At 42.9% G+C, this 19,797-nt stretch overlaps 1 protein-coding gene across 9 annotated transcripts in view; it reads left to right on the top strand.

Moving 5' to 3' along the window:
• The window catches only part of camkk1a (calcium/calmodulin-dependent protein kinase kinase 1, alpha a), a 242,033-nt gene that overhangs the window by 73,509 nt on the left and 148,727 nt on the right, over positions 1–19,797 (top strand). For 4 of the 9 annotated variants that reach the window (XM_043718828.1, XM_043718832.1, XM_043718822.1 and 1 more), the window contains exon 2: positions 4,015–4,258. The exons of 3 other annotated variants lie outside the window; for them this stretch is intronic. The gene's annotated coding sequence lies outside the window, so the exon portion shown is untranslated. Of the gene's footprint in view, positions 1–3,338; positions 4,259–19,797 lie in introns of those variants that run through there. 2 more of the 9 variants (XM_043718825.1, XM_043718826.1) reach the window with 2 other exon arrangements.

Raw genomic sequence — 19,797 nt, 5'->3', positions numbered from 1 at the left:
CCGTTCTCCCCGTGTCTGCGTGGGTTTCCTCCGGGTGCTCCGGTTTCCTCCCACAGTCACAAAGATGTGCAGGTCAGGTGAATTGGCCATGCTAAATTGCCCGTAGTGTTAGGTAAGGGGTAAATGTAGGGGTATGGGTGGGTTTCGCTTCAGCGGGGCGTTGTGGACTTGTTGGGCCGAAGGGCCTGTTTCCACACTGTAAGTAATCTAATAACTGAATGTTCTATTAGTATAAAAAAAGTGACATTTCAGCTCAGACAATGCAGTAAAGGTGTGAGGTTAGAGTCTATCTATATGCCAACCTTGAGTCAGAGTGGTTCTATTTCAGGTCTGAGGACTGTGGCTTGAAAGAAGTTCTGGGACTTACATATTAATCAATTGAAACCTGCATCTCATTCTAAGTGATTAAAGAATTAATAGCAACCTATGTTTGTTCAATATATGGCATCAGTTGTATTTTCTTGTATTCATCCCTTCAATCTTTTACTATAATATCTGTGTCCTAAGATCCTGCCCCATTAGTTACCTGGGTGAATGAGCAGCAGGCCAAAAGCGTGTACTTCCAAATAAACCTGTTGGACTATAACCTGGTGTTGTGACTTTTAACTTTGTCCACCCCAGTCCAACACCAGCACCTCCACATCCTGTGACTTATGATCGTGGAGGTGAAGGGTGAGCTGGGAAGGCAGGTGAAAGAGATTAAAGATTTCAGTGGGAACTAGGATATCAAAAGTGAAAATAAAACTGCAGTTTTAAATGACCTAGAGAGGAATTTTAGTGCCAAGGGCTTAGGGAGGAAAGCAGAGCAGATATTAAAAAGAGAACATGCTGGAGAAACTCAGGCGGTCTGTATTTCTGAAGAATGATGTTAACTCTGATTTCTGTCAACAGAGGTTACCAAACGTGCTGAGTTTCTTCAGCATTTTCTTTTATTTACAGATTTCCAGCATCCACAGTATTTTTCTTTTTATGTAGGGAGGGAAGATATCTTGGTGAAAACATTTTTATGTTGCTTGGATTTGTAGTAGGGAATGTGAATTTTTAGTGAGTGCTGTGAGGTATGGAACAAAGTGAGGGGCTCAAAGGATGAGAAAGTGCAAGTGAAGGAAGGGGACCAACCAAGATGTGTTGTAGTGGTAATAGTCACATTGCCTCTGCAATGGTCTTCAAAGGACGAGTGATGGAAAATATAGGTGAAAGGAGTTTCATTTGGGGAGAAGGTGTTGTCACCCATCAGCCAGGTTACTGTTCCATAATGTTGCTGCAATCATCCACTATAAATTCCAGAATGGCAGTGTTTTTATTCCCAAATGTATGGACATTCTAGAGGGAGAAGTGGAGAGGGACAGTGAGAGCTAATCTACTTGAAGAAGGACATTGGAACATCAGTCTCAGTAGTTATACTGGGCAGGAATGTAGGTGAGGGAGTAAGGTGGGACAATAAAGTTGCTCTCTGTAATGAGTCTGGGGTAAAGACCTTGATAGGACTCTTGGGAATGCACAGAAGCCCAATCTAAGAGGGAGTTGAACCTGAGTCAGGAGCAGAAATGTGCAGGAATATTCATTCATGAGATATTGGTGTTGCTATTTCAAGGCCAAAATTGATTGTCATCTGTAGTTGCCCTGGAGACGGACGTGGTGAACTGACTCTTGAACCATTGCACTATTTGGAGTGCAGGACACCCTCAATGCTACAAGACAGAGAGTTCCAGGATTTTGGTCCAGTGTCTATTAGGAACTGAGGGGTGTCCAAGTCAGGATGGCAAGTGGCTTGGTGGATGATATTCCCATCTGCTGCTGTTTTGCTTCCAACTGGGAGAGACTGCATGTTTGAAAAGGAAGATTACCGAAGAGGGGAGAAATGAAAGGAGGCAAGTTGATAAAAGTGAGACATTTCAAAGGATAAAGCAAGAATAAGTGTAAAATAGATGTAAAAAGAGAAATAGAACAGTCCTAGTCTATTCAGCCTCTCCCTATAGCACAAATCTTCCGACCCTGGCAACATCCTTGTAAACCTTTTCTGAACCCTTTCAAGTTTCTCAATATCCTTCCTGAAGAAGGGCTTATGCCCGAAACGTCGATTCTCCTGTTCCCTGGATGCTGCCTGACCTGCTGCGCTTTTCCAGCAACACATTTTCAGCTCCCTCAATAGCAAGAAAGTTCTTCCTCAAACTAGAAGACCAAAACTGCACATAATACTCAAGGAGTGGCCCTGTATAACCACAGCAAGTCATTCTTATTCCAAAACTCAAATCCTCCTTCTATGAAGACCAGCATGTCATTAGCTTGCCTCACCTCCTGCACCTGCATGTCAACCATCAACGACTCTTTCACCATGACACCCAGGTCTCGTTGTATCTTACCTTTTCTTAACTGCCACCAGTCAGACAATCTGCTTTCCTGTTTTTGTGACCAAAATTATTAACCTCACATTTATCCACATTGGCTTGCATTTACCAAGTCTGTCCAAGTCACCCTGTAGCCTCCTCGCATCCTCCTCACAGCACACACTGTCACCCAGCTTAGTGTCATCTGCAGATTTGGAGATATGGCATTCAATTGCTTTGTCCAAATCGTTAATGCATATTGTGAACGACTGAGGCCCCAGCACTGAGCCCTGCAGCACCCCACACATCACTGCCTGCCCCTCTTTGCTTCCTGTTGCCAACCAATTCATTTTTAGCTCTGACTGTTGCTGTTCTTGTCATGCCCTCCTGCATTCTTGAACCAGGGTTGATTCCTTGGCTTGAAGGTAATGGTAGAGAAGGGTAGTTATGCCAGGCCATGAGGTTGCAATTGTTTTGGAATATGATTCTGTTGCTGCTGATGGCCGAAAGCATCTCATATATGCCCAGTCTTGATTTGCTAAATCTATTCAAAGTTTGCCCCAAATGGCACAGTGATGGTGCCACACAGTAGGATGGAGGATATCCTCAGTGTGGAGGTGCGACATTGTCTCCACCAGGGTTGTGCAGCAATTATTTGCATTACTGTGGGAAATAGTGGCTAAATGGAGCTAATGGAATTGCTCTTTTAGGGATGTGGTATTAGCGTGTTGGGCTAAATGGCCTCTTTCTGTCCTGAAAGTTGCTTTGTTCCAAACTAAAATAGCACTCAGTAAAACAACAATTTGTATAACACCTTTCACAGAGAAAAATGTCCATACCTCAGCGTAATCACACGATAGATCAGCCAGTATTGAAATCTTCTTTTGATGGAATACGGTAGGAGCAAGACCAGAAATTCTGCTTCTTTAGCTCCCAACCTGTGAAAGATGTTGATTGGTTCTGCGTTCAAGTCTCATTTCATGAAACATGAGAACACAGTCCAGGCTCGCCTTTCAGTGCAATGCTGGGAAACTGCTGCTCAGCCAGAGAGACCTATCTTGTGATGGAACCTTTAACCAAAACTTCCTTTGCCCTCTTGGGTGTAAAGAACTTGGCTGAGTTCCTATAAAGAAGGTCCAAGGGATCAAGCTCTCCCATGTGTCCTGGCCAAACCCTAGCCTTTAACTAATGTCACTAGTAAGGAACAAAAACAGAAATTGTTGGAGAAACTCAGCAGATCTGGCAGCATCTGTAAGGAGGAAGCAGAGTTAACTCACTGGACTCGAAACATTAATTCTGCTGTCTCCCCACAGATGCTTCAGTTGCTGAGTTTCGCCAGCCAGTTCTTTTTCTGTTTCAGATTCGAGCATCTGCAGATTTTTCTTTTATTCAGAAAAGCAAATTATCTGGTTTTATTGTTTGTGGGATCATGCTGTCCACTGAAATGCCTGCATGCTACCTTTAAAAGGACTATCTTCACAGGCTGTTTCGTTTTTCCAGTAGGCTGTATTCTGGCAGAAACCCCTAGGAACAGGATGCAGAAAGAATTTTAGATTAAGTCTGTAAATATCACAAACCATGCTGGCTAGGAAAGGGTGTTAATATAATGGAAATTTGCAACTGAAAGCTTTCAGTTAACAGAAATATGCAGATTCGTACAGAGGTAATGTGATTTCTATCTCTGCAGAAGCTCTTCTGCCAAGTGGATTTGATTGTTTTCACTGACGTATTAACTGGAGAATGAAGTGCCATAGCCGAGAGGCTCCAACCGCTGCCTTTGTCACTAACATCACAGGTAAAGGACGCTGCTCCATTCAGGTGCTGCCATTGTGTTGGCTGTTTATTATTTGGCTTTGTTTGTGTCAGGCATCTGGCCCACACATCACAGGAGCTGCAGCAGTTGAGAAGAGAGAACTGACTCCCTCTTACAGGTAATCAATAATTAACACTATGCTGAATAAAAGCTGCTCTGGCTACATAGAGGTTTGAACAATTTCTTCAAATTGAGCCTGTTGTGTTATTAGTATGATGCTGGGGAAGTAAATTTTTTTTATCTGCACATGTGTGTTTTTGCCTCTCTCAGCTCTTGCTGCTGAAACCCTTATCCATGCCTTGTTACATGACAATTCCAGTGCATCCCAGTTGCTCTCTTACATTCTACCCTCCATAAACATGGGATAATCTAAAACTCAGTTGCCTGTATCTTAACTTGCAGTAAGTCCCATTCTCTTTATTCTTGCTGATCTATACTGATCTAAGGTTAAGCAGAGTCTTCAATGTAACAAATAATTAAGATTAAAAGTTTGAATTAGGTAATGGCTATTAATGGATGATTTAATGTCTAGATATATAAAGGGTGAGCAGCTTGGAATGGGTGTTAGGAGAGCTGCTGACCTGATGTAGAAACATTGAAAATTGTAGCAGAAATCACCCTTTAGGCCTACTAAACCTCCTCCACCATTCACTATTATCATGGCTGATCATCTTTTTTTGTCGGGGAGAAAGTGAGGACTGCAGATGCTGGAGATCAGAGCTGAAAATGTGTTGCTGGAAAAGCGCAGCAGGTCAGGCACCATCCAAGGAGCAGGAGAATCGATGTTTCGGGCATGGCACACTTTCCTCATTCCTGAAGAAGGGCTCATGCCTGAAACGTCGATTCTCCTGCTCCTTGGATGCTGCCTGACCTGCTGCGCTTTTCCAGTAACACATTTTCATCTTTTTTTGTCACCTTGCTCCTGCTTTTTCTTTATACCCCTTGATGCCTTTAGTTTCTAGAAATCTATCTATTTCTTTCTTCAATGTATTTGAAGGCTTGGCCACCACAGGCCATTAGATGTAGGAACAGAAGTAGGCCAGTCAGCCCATCAAGTTTGCGCCACCATTCAATGTGATCATGCCTGATCTGACCATCCTCAACTGCACTTTCCTGCCTTTACCCCAGAACCCTTGATTTCCTTACTGATTCAAAGTTTGTCAATCTTAGCTTTGAATATGCCTGATGACCCAGCCTCGACAGTCCTCTGCGATAAGGAATTCCACAGATGTACTACCTTCAGAGAGAAGAAATGATCATAGTCTTAAATGGTCTACTTGTATCCTAAGACTATGACCTTTTTTCTAGACTCCAACCATCCAGATGGGGAAACATCATCCCAACATCCAGTTTCTCCAGCCTTGTCAGAATTTTATACATTTTAATGAAATCACCTCTCATTCTTTTAAGTTTCAGTGAATATAGGCCTAGTCAATCCAATCTCTCCTCAAATGACAATTCTGACATCAAAGGAATCAGTATGGTAAATCTCCACTGCACCCCCACCTCCCCTCTATGGCAAGTATATCCTTTTTTTAGATAAGGAGATCAGCACTGCACACAATACTCCTAAGTGTAGTCTCATTAAGGCCCTGTACACCTTTTTTGCTCCTGTGCTCTAAGCCTCATGCAATAATGAGGTTTGTACATGCCATTTTCCTTTCTAACTGCTTGCTGCATTTGCATGTTTGTTTTCAATAATTGGTGTTTAAGGACGACGAGGTGTCTTTATACATCAACCTTTCCCAATCTACGACCATTCTGCTTTTCCGACCAAAATGAATAACTTCAAACTTATCTATTTTATACCCCATCTGCCATGTAGTTTCCCACTCACCCAGCCTTTGTAAATCACTTTGAAGCCTCTACATCCTCCTTACCACTTTCAATTCTAGCTAATTTTATCATCTCAACAAACTTGGTAATATTACATTTGATACAGTCATGCAAATCATTAACATGGGGCTCAATATAAAGTGAGTACACTCTCTACACAAAGGAAGTCTGTGCTTCTTTCTTTAAACATTCTGATTAAAATCCAATTCCGCCCAAAGTATGTAATTCTCTTCCTTAACCTTTGCCTCTTTCCCCCATTAGGGCACTCCTTAAAACCAATGTGTTTGACCAACTTGTTAATCATCTGACCTCAATTTTCTTGAAGTCATAGAAAGGTTAGAGAAAATTCTAGGGTAGAAGTGACCTGTATAAGAAGGATGGATTGCTCCTGAATTGGAAGGGAACTAATATACTGGCAGGGAGATTTGCTAGAGTTGCTCAGGAGGGTTTAAACAAGTAAGGTGATGGCATGGGACCCAGGGAGATAGTGAGGAAAGAGATCAGTCTGAGACCAGTACAGTTTGGGAAAAGGAGCAAGTCAACCAGTGAGGGCAGGCAGGAACAAGGCAGAGAATGAAGTAGGACTGATAAATTGAACTGCATTTATTTAAATGCAAGAGGCCCAATAGGGAAGGCAGATGAACTCAGGGCATGGTGAGGAACATGGAATTGGGATATCATAGCAATTACAGAGATATGACTCAGGGATGGACTAGTCTGGCAGCTTGATGTTCCAGGATACAAATGCTAGAGAAAAGATAGAAAGGGGGGGCAAAAGAGAAGGGGGTGATGTTTTGGATAAGGGATAACATTACGGCTGTACTCAGGGAGGATATTCCTGGGAATATGTCCAGGGAAGTTATTTGCGTGGAACTGAGAAATAAGAAAGGGCTGATCACTGTAGACCCCCTAATAGTCAGCAGGAAATTGAGAACCAAGTTTGTAAGGGGAGACCACAGTTATTTGTAAGAATAATAAGGTGGTTATGGTAGGGGATTTTAACTTTCCAAACATAGACTGGGGCTGCCATAGTGTTAAGGGCTTGGATGGAGAGGAATTTGATAAGTGTGTAGAAGAAAAATTTCTAATTCAGTACGCGGATGTACCTGCGAGAGAAGGTGCAAAACTTGACCTACTGTTGGGATATAAGGCAGGGCAGGTGACTGAGGTGTCAAGAGGGAGCACTTTGGGGCCAGTGACCATAATTCTATTAGTTTTAAAATAGCGATGGAACAGGATAGACCAGATCTAAAAGTTAAAGTTCTAAATTGATCCAAGGCCAATTTTGACAGTAATAGGTAAGAACTTTCAAAAGTTGATTAGGGGGGTTCGGATGTTCACAGGTAAAGAACAAAGAACAATAAACAAAGAAAATTACAACACAGGAACAGGTCCTTCGGTCCTCCTGCACTGATCCAGATCTTCTATCTAAATTGCCACCTATTTTCTAAGGATCTGTATCCCTCTGTTCCCTACCCATTCATGTATCTGTCTAGATACATGTTAAATGACACTCTGGTGCCTGCCTCTACCACCTTCGCTGGCAACATGTTCCAGGGACCCACCACCCTCTGCATAAAGAACTTTCCTCACATATCTCCCTTAAACTTTTCCCCTCACCCTGAACTCGTGACCCCTAGAAATTGAGTCCTCCACTCTTTGCCATACCTCGCATGATTTTGTAGACCTCACTCAGGTCTCCCCTCAACCTTAGTCTTTCTAATGAAAATAATCCAAGCCTACTCAATCTGTCTTCATAGCTAGCAGCCTCCATTCCAGGCAACATCCTGATGAACTTCCACTGCACCCTCTCCAAAGCATCCACATCCATTTGATAATGTGGCAATCTGAACTGTACGCAGTATTCCAGATGTGGCCAAACCAAAATCCTAGCCAACTGTAACATGACCTGCCAATTCTTGTACTCAACACCCCGTCTGATGAAGCAAAGCATGCCGTATGCCTTTTTGACCACTCTATCAACCTGTGTTGCCACCTTCAGGATACAATGGAATTGAACGCCCAGATCTCTCTGTACATTAATCTTTCCCAGGGCTTTTCCATTTACCTTATAGTTTGCTCTTGAAACGGATCTCCCAAAATGCAACACCTTACATTTGCCCAGATTGAACTCCATCTGCCATTTCTCCGCCCAACTGTCCAATCTATCTATATTCTGCTGTGTGTTCTGGCAGTCTCCGTTCACTGTCTGTTCTTCCACCAATCTTAGTGTCATCTGCAAACTTGCTGATCAGACCACCCATACCTTCCTCCAGATCATTTATGTATATCACAAACAATAGTGGTTTCAGCATGAATCAATTTATCCATCTGGCTAGTACACCCTGGACACTATGCAACTTTACTTTCTCCATCAGTCTATCATGGGGAACCTTATCAAATGCATTACTGAAGTCCATGTATGTATATGACATCTACAGCCCTTCCCTCATGAATCAACTTTGTCACTTCCTCAAAGAATTCTATTAAGTTGGTAAGACATGACCTTCCCTGCACAAAGCCATGTTGTCCATCACTGATAAGGCCACTTTGTTCCAAATGGAAATAGATCCTATCCCTCAGTATCTTCTCCAGCAGCTTCTCTACCACTGACGTCAGGCTCACCTGTGTATATTACAGAGGAGGAAGTGCTGGATGTCTTAAAACACATGAAGATGGACAAATTCTTAGGACCTAATCAGATGTAGCCTAGTACTCTGTTGGAAGTTAGGGAAGTGATTGCTGGGCTCCTTGCTGACATATTTGTATCATTGATAGTCACTGGTGAGGTGCCACAAGACTGGAGGTTGGCTAACATGGTGCCACTATTTAAGAAACGTGGTAAGGAAAAGACCAGTGAGCCTCACATCGGTGTTGGAGGGAATCCTGAGGGATAGGATTTACATATCCTTGGAAAGGTAAGGAATGATTAGGGATGCTCAACATGGCTTTGTACGTGGGAAATCATGTCTCACTAACTTGATTGAGTTTTTTGAAGAAGTAACAAAGAGGATTGATGAAGGAAGAGTCATAGACATGATCTATATGGACTTCAGTGTGACTTTTGACAAGATTCCTCATTGTAGTCTGGTTAGCAAGGCTAGATCTCATGGAATACAAGGACTAGCCATTTGGATATAGAACTAGGGTTGTTTTTCAGACTGGAGGCCTGTGACCAGTGATGTTTCACAAGCATCAGTGCTGGGCCCACTGTTTTTCTTAATTGATATGAATGATTTGGATGCGAACATAGGAGGTATGGTTCGTAGGTTTGCAGATGACATAAAAATTGGAGGTATAGTGGACAGCAAAGAAGGTTACCTCCGAGTGTAACAGCATCTTGATCAGATGGGCCAAGGAGTGGCAGATGCAGTTTAATTTACATAAATGTTAGGTGCTGCATTTTGGAAAGGCAAATCAGGGCAGGACTTATACACTTAATTGTAAGGTCCAGGGAAGTGTTGCTGAACAAAGAGACCTTGAAATGCAGGTTCATAGTTCCTTGAAAATGGAGTCGCAGGTCCATAGGATAGAGAAGAAGGCATTTAGTATGCTTTCCTTTATTGGCCAGAGTATTGAGTTTAGGAGTTGGGAGGTCATGTTGCAACTGTACATGACATTGGTTAGGCCACTTTTGGAATATTGTGTCCAATTCTGGTCTCCTGGCTATAGGAAGGATGTTGTGAAACTTGAAAGGTTTCAGGAAAGATTTACAAGGATGTTGCCAGGGTTGGAGGGTTTAAGCTATAGGGAGAGACTGAATAGGCTGGGTTTGTTACCCCGAGTGTTGGAGGCTTAGGGGTGAACTTATAGAGCTTTATAAAATCATGAGGGGCATGGATAAGGTAGATAGACAAGATCTTTTCTTGGGGTAGTGGAGTCCAGAACTAGAGGGAATATGTTTACAGTGAGAAGGGAAAGATTTAAAAGGGATCTAGGGAGCAACTTTTTCACGCAGAGGATGGTACATGTATGGAATGAGCTGCCAGAGGAAGTGGTGGAGGCTGGTACAATTACAACATTTAAAAGACATCTGGAAGGGTATATGAATAGGAAGGGTTTGGAGGGATATGGGTCAAGTGCTGTCAAATGGGACTAGATTAATTTAGGCTATCTGGTCAGCATGGGTCTGTTCCCATACAGTACATCTCTATGACTCTTAACGGTCCCTACCCCTGGACAATGAGGCCTGGGTTCAAGTCCCACCTGTTCCAGGGCATGTAATAACATCTCCAAACACACTGATTAGAATAACAGGTTAAATATTTTTTAAAAAGTTATAGCAGAGAAAACAACTATTTAGCCCATCGTGTTACTCTGGGTGCGGAGGAGTAACCATCTGCCCATTACAGTCCCTCCTTCCCAGGTCTTGCGGGGTACAATGCTTCAAGTACAGATCCAGATTCCTTTTCTTTTGTTGAGAGTTTCTGCTTCCACCACCAAACTGGCCACCACTATCCAAACACTTAACACACTTCGAGCGAAAAAGGTTTGTTCCTTATATTCCTCCGATCCTTCGATCAATCACCATAAATATGTGCCCCTGGTAATAGACCTTTCCAGGGGAAATTAGTCTTTCTGTCTACTTTTTTGAGGGTTCACCTAATTCTCATGTTACTAAGTGTAATATTTTGTTTATAACCCTCCTTTGAAGCATGTTGAGATGTTTCAAATGATTCAAGTAATGGTTCAAGTTCTAAATTGGGGCAAGGCAAACTTTGGTGGAATTAGACAGGAGCTTGCAGGGGTTGGTTGGAATAATTTGTTTGCAGGCAAAGGGACCTCTGGCAAGTTGGGGCCTTTAAAAGTGTGATAGCTAGAGCTCAAGGTTTGTATGTTCCTTTGAGGGCGAAGGGCAAGATTTGCAGGAAAAGGGAACTGTGGATGATGAGAAATATTGAGACTTTAACCAGAAAAAAGGAGGCATGGCTCAGGTACAGGCAGCTGGGATCAAGGGAATCCCTGGAGATATACAGGGAATACAGGAATTTACTGAAGAAGGAAATCAGGAGGGCTAAAAGGAGATACCCTTGGATGAGAAGATTAGAGTGAATCCAAAGAGGTACTTTAGGTATATTAAAGGAAAAAGAATAACTTGAGAGAGAGAATAGGACCCCTCAAGGACCAAAGTGGAAATGTATGTGTGGAACCGCAGGAAATGGACAAGGTTCTAAATGAATATTTCTACTGTGTGGAGTACTGTGGAGAAAGACCTGAAGACTTGGGAACTTGGGAAAGTTAGTGGTGATATCTTGGGGACAGTCAATATCACAATGGAGGAGGTGTTGGATGTATTAGAGTATGTGAAGTTGGACATATCTCCTGGTCTTGACCAGATATGACCAAGAACACTGCAAGAGGCTAGAGACAAAACTGCGGAGGCCCTGGCTGATGTATTTGCATCATTGTTAACCACAGGTGAGGTCCTGGAAGACTGGAGGGTAGCGAGTGTTGTGCCCTTATTCAAAAATGGCTGCAAAAACCTTCCTACCCTGGGAACTATAGACTAGGTAAGCTGAACATCTGTTGTGGATAGGTTACTTGAGAAGATTCTGAGGGATAAGATGTACATACATTTGGAAAGGCAGGGTTTGCTTAGGAGTTGTCTGCATGGCTTTGTGAGTGGGAGATCATGCCTCACAAATTTGTTAGCGTTCTTTGATGAAGTGACCAGGAAGGTTGACAAGGGCAAGTCGGCAGGTGTAATCTATATGGATTTCAATAAGGCTTTTGATAAGATTCCACTTGGTAGGCTGCTCTGGAAGGTTAGATTGCATGGAATCCAGGGGAAGCTGGCAAATTGGATACAAAATTGGCTTGATAGTAGGAAGCAGAGGGTAATAGTGGAAGGATGCTTGTTGGACTGGAGGCCTGTGACAAGTGGAGTGCCTTAGAGGTCGGTGTTGGGCCCATTGTTGTATGGATCAGAATGTACAAAGCAGGATTAGTAAATTTGCAGATGACACTAAAATAGGCAGTATTGTGGATAGTGAGGAAGATTGTCAGAATTTGCAGCAGGATATTGATCAGCTGGGGAAGTTGCCAGAAATGGCAAATGGAGTTTAACATAGATAAGAGTGAGGTCTTGCATTTTGGAAAGTCAAATCAAGGTAGGAGTTTCATGATGAATGGTGGGGACTTGAGGAGTGTAATGGTACAGAGGGACCTTGGAATTCAGGTGGAGTCCCAGGTAGACAGGGCAATGAAGGTTTTTGGCACACCAGCCCTCCTCAGTCAGGGCATTGAGTATAGAAGTTGGGAAGTTATGTTGCAGTTGTACAGGATGTTGATGAGGCCACGGTTGGAGTATTGTGTTCAGTTTTGGTCACCTAGTTATAGGAAGGATGTTTTTAAACTGGTAAGAGTGCAGAAAAAATGTACAAGGATGTTGGCAGGACTCAAGGGTCTGAGTTATAGGGAGAGGTTGGGGAAGCTAGGATATTTTTCTTTAAAGTGCAGGAGACTGAGGGGGGGACCTTATAGAGGTGTATAAGATCATGAGAGGCATGGATAGGGTGAATGCACTCAATCTTTTTCCCAGGGTTGGGGAAACGAGGACTAGAGGGCATCAGTTTAAGGTTAGAGGGGAAAGAATAAAAGGGAACCTGAGGGGCAACCTTTTTACACAGAGGGTGGTACGCATTTGGAATGAGCTGCCAGTGGAAGTGGTTGAGGCAGGTACACTAACTACACCTAAAAGGCATTTGGACAAATACATGAAAAGGAAAGGATTAGAAGGATATAGGCCAAGTGCAGGAAAATGGGGTTAGTGTGGGTAGACATTTTGGTCGGCATGGAGCAGTTTGGGTCAAAGGACCTGCCTTCGAGCTGTAGGACAGTATGACTCTATGATTAAAATGCTGTATGCACACTATATAATGTGTGTACTGCATGTGTGTTTGTACATATACTTATCTGCATACACATATTTATTTCTGCATAACTGCTTGTATCTGTTGTGGCAGCCTGTTACTCTGGAAAGCCAGACTAATATTCTTGAGAGGTACGAGTTCAAATGTTACTACTGCAGTTGCCAGAATTTAAATTTACATAATAAATGGAATAAAAAGCTAGTAATGGTTCAAACCACTAGATTGTTTTAAACTCCCAACTAATTCACTTTCATGGAAAGAAATCGGAGGACAGGATGATGAATCAAATGGCCTCCCTGTGTATCCCATGATTCTATCTTACTCAGTTTGGCCCACATTTAGGTCAAGGCCTGTACATTGTGGTTGATTGTTACATGACCTTGGAAATGGTCTCCTGAGCCAGTGGTGATGTGTTCCAGTTCAATGAAGAAGGCTGAGTTGCTATTTATGTTTACATTTATGTTATAGTCTGAAGTTATGGACTATATTGGTAGAACATTCAATTTTCTTTCATCTTCTTGCTGACCAGGAATCTTGCCTACTGTTACTGCCTGCCATTGATATGTATTGGAAAGATTTTCAAATTGATACTCAACCCGTTTGGCCAGGTTATGAACATACTTGCTTGACCATCAAGGCCTAAAGCGGCACTGACATGTGGAGGTTAAGTGTCAGAGGCAATGCCCCAGAACTCCTCCAAGAAACCAGTATGTTATAATCAACTGTTATGAGCATGTTATGGACTTCAGTGTCCATTACAAATAGTGACTCAGTAGTACCACTGCTGACCAAGCAGGCTGAGTCCTAAAATTGTAGCTGCTCGACTGGGTCTGCAGTAGGGAGTGAGGGGCTAACAAGCATGAAAATCCCGTTTGACCTTGTACTCACAGTTTTTAGAAACAAAAGGTTAACAACTTTAAAACTAGCTGCCCTTGTTGAATCGTTTAATCAGTTAAAAGGTAGTCTGCTGATCAAAATGCAAAATCCAGATTCCTTTCAAGTCTTTATCCCTAGATAATTAAAGGTTTTATCAATGTCCAAATCTCAGGTTAGACAATGCACTTTAGGTGATGTCCCACTTTGAATCTGTTTTAAGCTGAGGTCCAGTTTTTGCGAGAGAAGAATCTTGAATGAAATAATGCTCCCCAGAGTGCGTGCATACATATGTGAGTGAGTTAGAGAGAGAAAAACAGAGAGTGTGTGTTTGCGTGCACGCGCATGTGAAAGAAGAGAGGATGTGTGCGTGCATGTGAGAGACGGAGGGTGTCTGAGTGTATTTGAGTAGTGAGTGTGTTTGCATTTGAAAGAGTGTGGATGTGTGTGCATGTGTATATATGAGAGTGTGCATGAGTGAGTGTTTGTGTGTAAGATAGGATCTGTGTGTGGGAGTATATACTGTGGTGGAGTTACATGAAGTGTGACATGAACCCAAGATCATGGTTGAGACCGTCGTCATGGGTACGGAACTTAGCTATCAGCCTCTGCTCAGTGATTTTGCGTTGTTGAATAACCTGAAGTCTGCACTGGAGGTTGCTCACCTGAAGATCGGAGGCTCAATGTCCTGTACCGCTGAGGTGTTCCCCCACTGGGAGGAAACCACCACCAATGCCCCCCCCCCTCCCCCCGCTGAGTGTTGATCATTGTGCGGTGTCCATACATCTGTTGTCATACTGTCAGCATAGTCTCACCAATGTACCATACCTCAGAGCATCCTTGCCTGCATCGTATAAGATAGAAGACATTGGCCAATTCACTTGAGTAACTGCCTTGTACGTGGTGGGTGGTGTTTCCATGTGTGATGGTAGTATCCATGTTGATGATCTGACATGTGCTGCAGATTGCCATGGCAGGGTTGTGTAGGGTTGTGATCGATGATGTCCTGAAGGCTGCGTAGTTTGCTGCGAACGATGGTCTGCCTAAGGTTCGGTGGTTGTTGGCTTTGAGTATTGATGCTGTTGCAGCGATGCCATCCTACAACTCATCCGCTTTATTTGCAACCACAACTTCTTCAGCTTTGACGACTGGTTCTTCATTCAGACTCATGGAATGGTCAAGGGGACCAAATTTGCACCCCAATATGTATTCAGAGGATCTGCTCGGATGATGAGGAACGTGAATGACACCTGAAGATGTTGAAGGATGCACTCATAAGAACAGGATACGATGCTTAGCTCACCTATCGCTAATTCCATCATGCCACTGCAAAAAACTGTAATGACCTTCTCACATGGCTAACGAACGATAGGCTACCCTTCGTCATCCAGTACTTTCCTGGAGCGGAGAAACTATGCCATACTCTTCACAGCCTTCAACATATCATCAATGATGATGAATACCCTTGCCACAACCTTTCCTACCCCTCCACTTCTTGCCTTCAAACAACCGCCAAACCTTAGACAGACCATTGTTCGCAGCAAACTACCCAGTCTTCAGCACAACATCGACCACAACCCTGCCATGACAATCTCTGCAGCACATGTCAGATCATCAAAATGAAAATTACCATCACATGAGGGAACAGCACCTACCACATACACGGTCATCGTCTGTCTTATACGATGCAGACAAGGATATCCTGAGGTATGATACATTGGCGAGTTCATGCAAATACTATGACAATGGATGAATGGACACCGCACAATGATCAACACTCAGGGGGCGTTCTCTCCCAGTGGGGGAACACTTTGGCAGTCCAGTACATTCACCCTCTGATCCTCAGGTGAGCATCCTCCAGCGTGAACTTTGAGATATGCAACAAAGCAAAATCGCTGATAGCTAAGTTCCGTACCCATGAGGACAGTCTCAACCATGATATTAGGTTCATGTCGCACTATAGGTAACCCCACCATACTATATACTCCCACATATAGATTCACGCATGCCCACTCGCACACTTACACACACCCTCTCCCACACACAAACACTCTCTCTCTCTCTCTCGCAAACATAGACACTCTCACTCTCACCACACACACACACACTCTGTCACTCACATTCACATACGCAGAGGCATGGACACAGACACACACATGCACACACACACATACACACTCTGTCACTCACATTCACATACGCAGAGGCATGGACACAGACACACACATGCACACACACACATACACACTCTGTCACTCACATTCACATACGCAGAGGCATGGACACAGACACACACACACACTCTCTCTCTCTCTCTGTCTGTCTCTCTGTCTGTCTCTCTCTCTCACCCACATAGACACACATGCTGGGGTGCATTATTTCATTCAAGATTCTTTTCTGTCAAAAATAAAACTGGACCTCAGCTTAAAACATAGATATCAAGTGGGACCTCACATCTGAAGTGCATTGTCTAACCTGGGATGTCATCCCTTGTACATTGATAAAACCTTAAATTATGTAGAGACAGAGTTTTGAAAAGAATCTGGATTTTGTATTTTAATCAGGAGTCTACCTCCTAACTGATTAAAGGATCCAATAAGGGCAGCTAGTTTTAAAGCTGTCAATTTTTTGCTTATAAATACTGTGTCTTATACCTCCCTACCATACCATGCCTGAGGAAGGAATTGAGCTCTGAAAACTTGCAATTTCAAATAAATCGGTTGGACTATATCTTGGTGTTGTTTGATTTTTGACCCAGAAAAACTGAAGTAATGAATTCCTTGCAAATTAATATGGAGTCTCTAAATTAAAGTGCAGGAGCTACTGAATGGGGAGAAATTTAATAGATGCTGTTGTAATGAGCAATGTGCTAATTATACAATGCTAAACAGTTTTATTTCATAAAGATTTACATTTGTATGTTATCACATTCCAAAGTGTCTCATATATTATGAATTTTTTGTAATATAGTCACTGTGTTACAGATTAACATTTAACTGCGCCCTCACTGATTTGCTGGAAGGGTGGATTTTATTGTGTGTCAGCTTTTTTAAAAAAAACATTTGTTGCTAACTTATGCTGAATTAAATACAGTGGTGTCTAGGAAATTAAACTTTCCTTCTGTGCTGTGGCTTGTGTTTAATAGATTGCTGATTATTGAGGATATTAATGAATTTTGCTTCTGTGCAAGGCTGAATTCTCCTTCCACCAACAAAAGCACAGAAAGTATTGTTACTATAGTGAATGCTAAAATACAGTGTGGAGTTAGACTGAAAAAGAAGCCCTTGAGAAATGGGAAAGCTACCCAAAAACCAGCAGTGGCAGCTTTGTGGACCATTGCCATACTGTGCATGGCAACAACAGCTGTTTCAATACCACCTTCTAAATCTGCATCTTTTACCACCTAGAAGGAAGGGACACCAGATACATGGGAATACCTCCACTTGCAAGATCCCCTCCAAGCCACACCCTATCCTGGCTTAGAAATGTATTACTATACCGTGGGCGGCACGGTGGCACAGTGGTTAGCACTGCTGCCTCACCTGCCGGAGACCCGGGTTCAATTCCCGCCTCGGGCGACTGACTGTGTGGAGTTTGCACGTTCTCCCTGTGTCTGCGTGGGTTTCCTCTGGGTGCTCTGGTTTCCTCCCACAGTCCAAACATGTGCAGGTCAGGTGAATTGGCCATGCTAAATTGCCTGTAGTGTTAGGTAAGGGTGGGTTGCGCTTCGGCGGGTCGGTGTGGACTTGTTGGGCCGAAGGGCCTGTTTCCACACTGTAATCTAATCTAATCTATTCCTTTACTGCCCTGGATCAAAATCCTGGAACGCCCACTCGAACAACACTGACTGCATTTGTATTTCTGTAAATATGCATATATATACATATGCTGCTTGAGAATGTACAGTGTGCCTTTGCACATGCATGTTTATTTGTGTTTGTCAATGTGTCTGTTTGTCTTAAACTACTTAAACAGAAAATATGTCCTTACCCTTTGACTTTTAGGATTCTCCTTTGGACTTGTTGGGCCGAAGGGCCTGTTTCCACACTGTAAGTAATCTAATCTAAGTAATCTAATCTAATCTAATCTAACTCTAAGACCAAATTCCCTATACATCAACACAAGCACAGAAGGTATTGTTACTTAATGACTGCTAAAGTGTAATTCAGGAATTAGTGAGATTGAAAAAGGGGCCCCTGAAAACCACAAATAAAAATTCCCTTGACAAAATCTCAAGAATGTGATCTGTATGGACTTCAGTAAGGCGTTCGAAAGGTTCCCCATGATAGACAGGTTAGATAGGTTAGATCACATGGAATACAGGGAGAACTAGCCATTTGGATACAGAACTGGCTCAAAGGTAGAAGACAGGTGGAGGATTGTTTTTCAGACTGGAGGCCTGTGACCAGTGGAGTGCACAAGGATCGGTGCTGGGTCCTCTATTTTTTGTCATGTAATAAATGATTTGGATGTGAGCATGAGAGGTATGGTTAGTAAGTTTGCAGATGATACCAAAATTGGAGGTGTAGTGGACAGTGAAGAAGGTTACTTCTGATTACAACAGGATCTTGATCAGATGGGCCAATGGGCTGAGAAGTGGCAGATGGAGTTTAATTCAGATAAATATGAGGTCATAGTCATAGAGTCATAGAGGGGGGGCTGAACAGACTAGGGCTGTTTTCCCTGGAGTGTCAGAGGTTGAGGGGTGACCTTATCGAGATTTACAAAATCAGGAGGGTCATGGATAGGATAAATAGACAAGGTCTTTTCCCTGGGGTGGGGGAGTCCTGAACTAGATGGCATAGGTTTAGGGTGAGAGGGGAAAGGTATATAAGAGACCTAAGGGGCAACTTTTTCACACAGAGGGCAGCACGCGTGTAGAGTGAGCTGCCAGAGGAAGTGGTGGAGGCTGGTACAATTGCAACATTTAAAAGGCATTTTGGTGGGTATATGAATAAGCAGGGTTTGGAGGGATTTCTATCTGGTCTTCTCACCTGTGGGAAAATTTCTCTTAGTCTACACTGACCGTAATTACAAAACCTGTCAATTGTGTCTACTGTATTGAGAAGAGCCCAAGTGCCTTCAATCTATCCCATTAACTGAAGTCCCCCAACCTTGGAACCATTCTTGTAAGTCTTTTCTGCACCGTATTACCTTCACATCTTTCCTAAAGTGTGGTGCCCAGAAGTGCCCAGACAAGTGCCTCCAGCTGAGGACAAGCCAACTTTTCTAAGGTTCTTCAGAACTTTATTTTTGTTTACTATGCCTCTGTTATTATAGCTTAGGATGCTTGTAGGTTCTGTTAACCTACCAGTCTCTCACTCTGTCCTGTCAACTTCAATAATTTATGCATATATATATATATATATATACCAAGGTCTCTTTGCTCATACCAAAATGTGCATATGCTAAATGGGAGCAGATGTATGCCATTCAGCACTTCAAGCCTTCTCTTGCATTCAATAATATCATGGCTGAATCTGTTGTGTTCCAAATTCCACATTTCAAACTACCCTCAATAAAATTTGATTCCCTTATCTAACAAGAATCTAACAAGACCTGGTCAATATCCAGGTTTTGACTGACAAGTGTCAGGTAACATTTGCATCACACAAATATATAAAAGAGACCTAAGGGACAACATTTTCATGCAGAGGATGTTGCGTGTATGGAATGAGTTGCCAATGGAAGTGGTGGAGGCTAGTACAATTGCAACATTTAAAAGGCATCTGGATGGGTATATGAATAGAGTCATAGAGATGTACAGCATGGAAACAGACCCTTCGGTCCAACCCGTCCATGCCGACCAGATATCCCAACCCAATCTAGTCCTACCTATCAGCACCTAGCCCATCTCCCTCCAAACCCTTCCTATTCATATACCCATCCAAATGCCTCTTAAATGTTGCATCTGTACCAGCCTCCACCACTTCTCTGGCAGCTCAGTCCATACACGTACCATCCTCTGTATGAAAAAGTTGCCCCTTAGATCTCTTTTATATCTTTCCCCTCTCACCCTAAACCTATGGCCTCTAGTTCTGGACTCCCCAACCCCAGGGAAAAGACTTTGTCTATT

This window comes from Chiloscyllium plagiosum, chromosome 28, assembly GCF_004010195.1.
Source record: "Chiloscyllium plagiosum isolate BGI_BamShark_2017 chromosome 28, ASM401019v2, whole genome shotgun sequence".
NCBI lineage: Eukaryota > Metazoa > Chordata > Chondrichthyes > Orectolobiformes > Hemiscylliidae > Chiloscyllium > Chiloscyllium plagiosum.
This window is presented reverse-complemented; position numbering and strand designations above follow the sequence as displayed.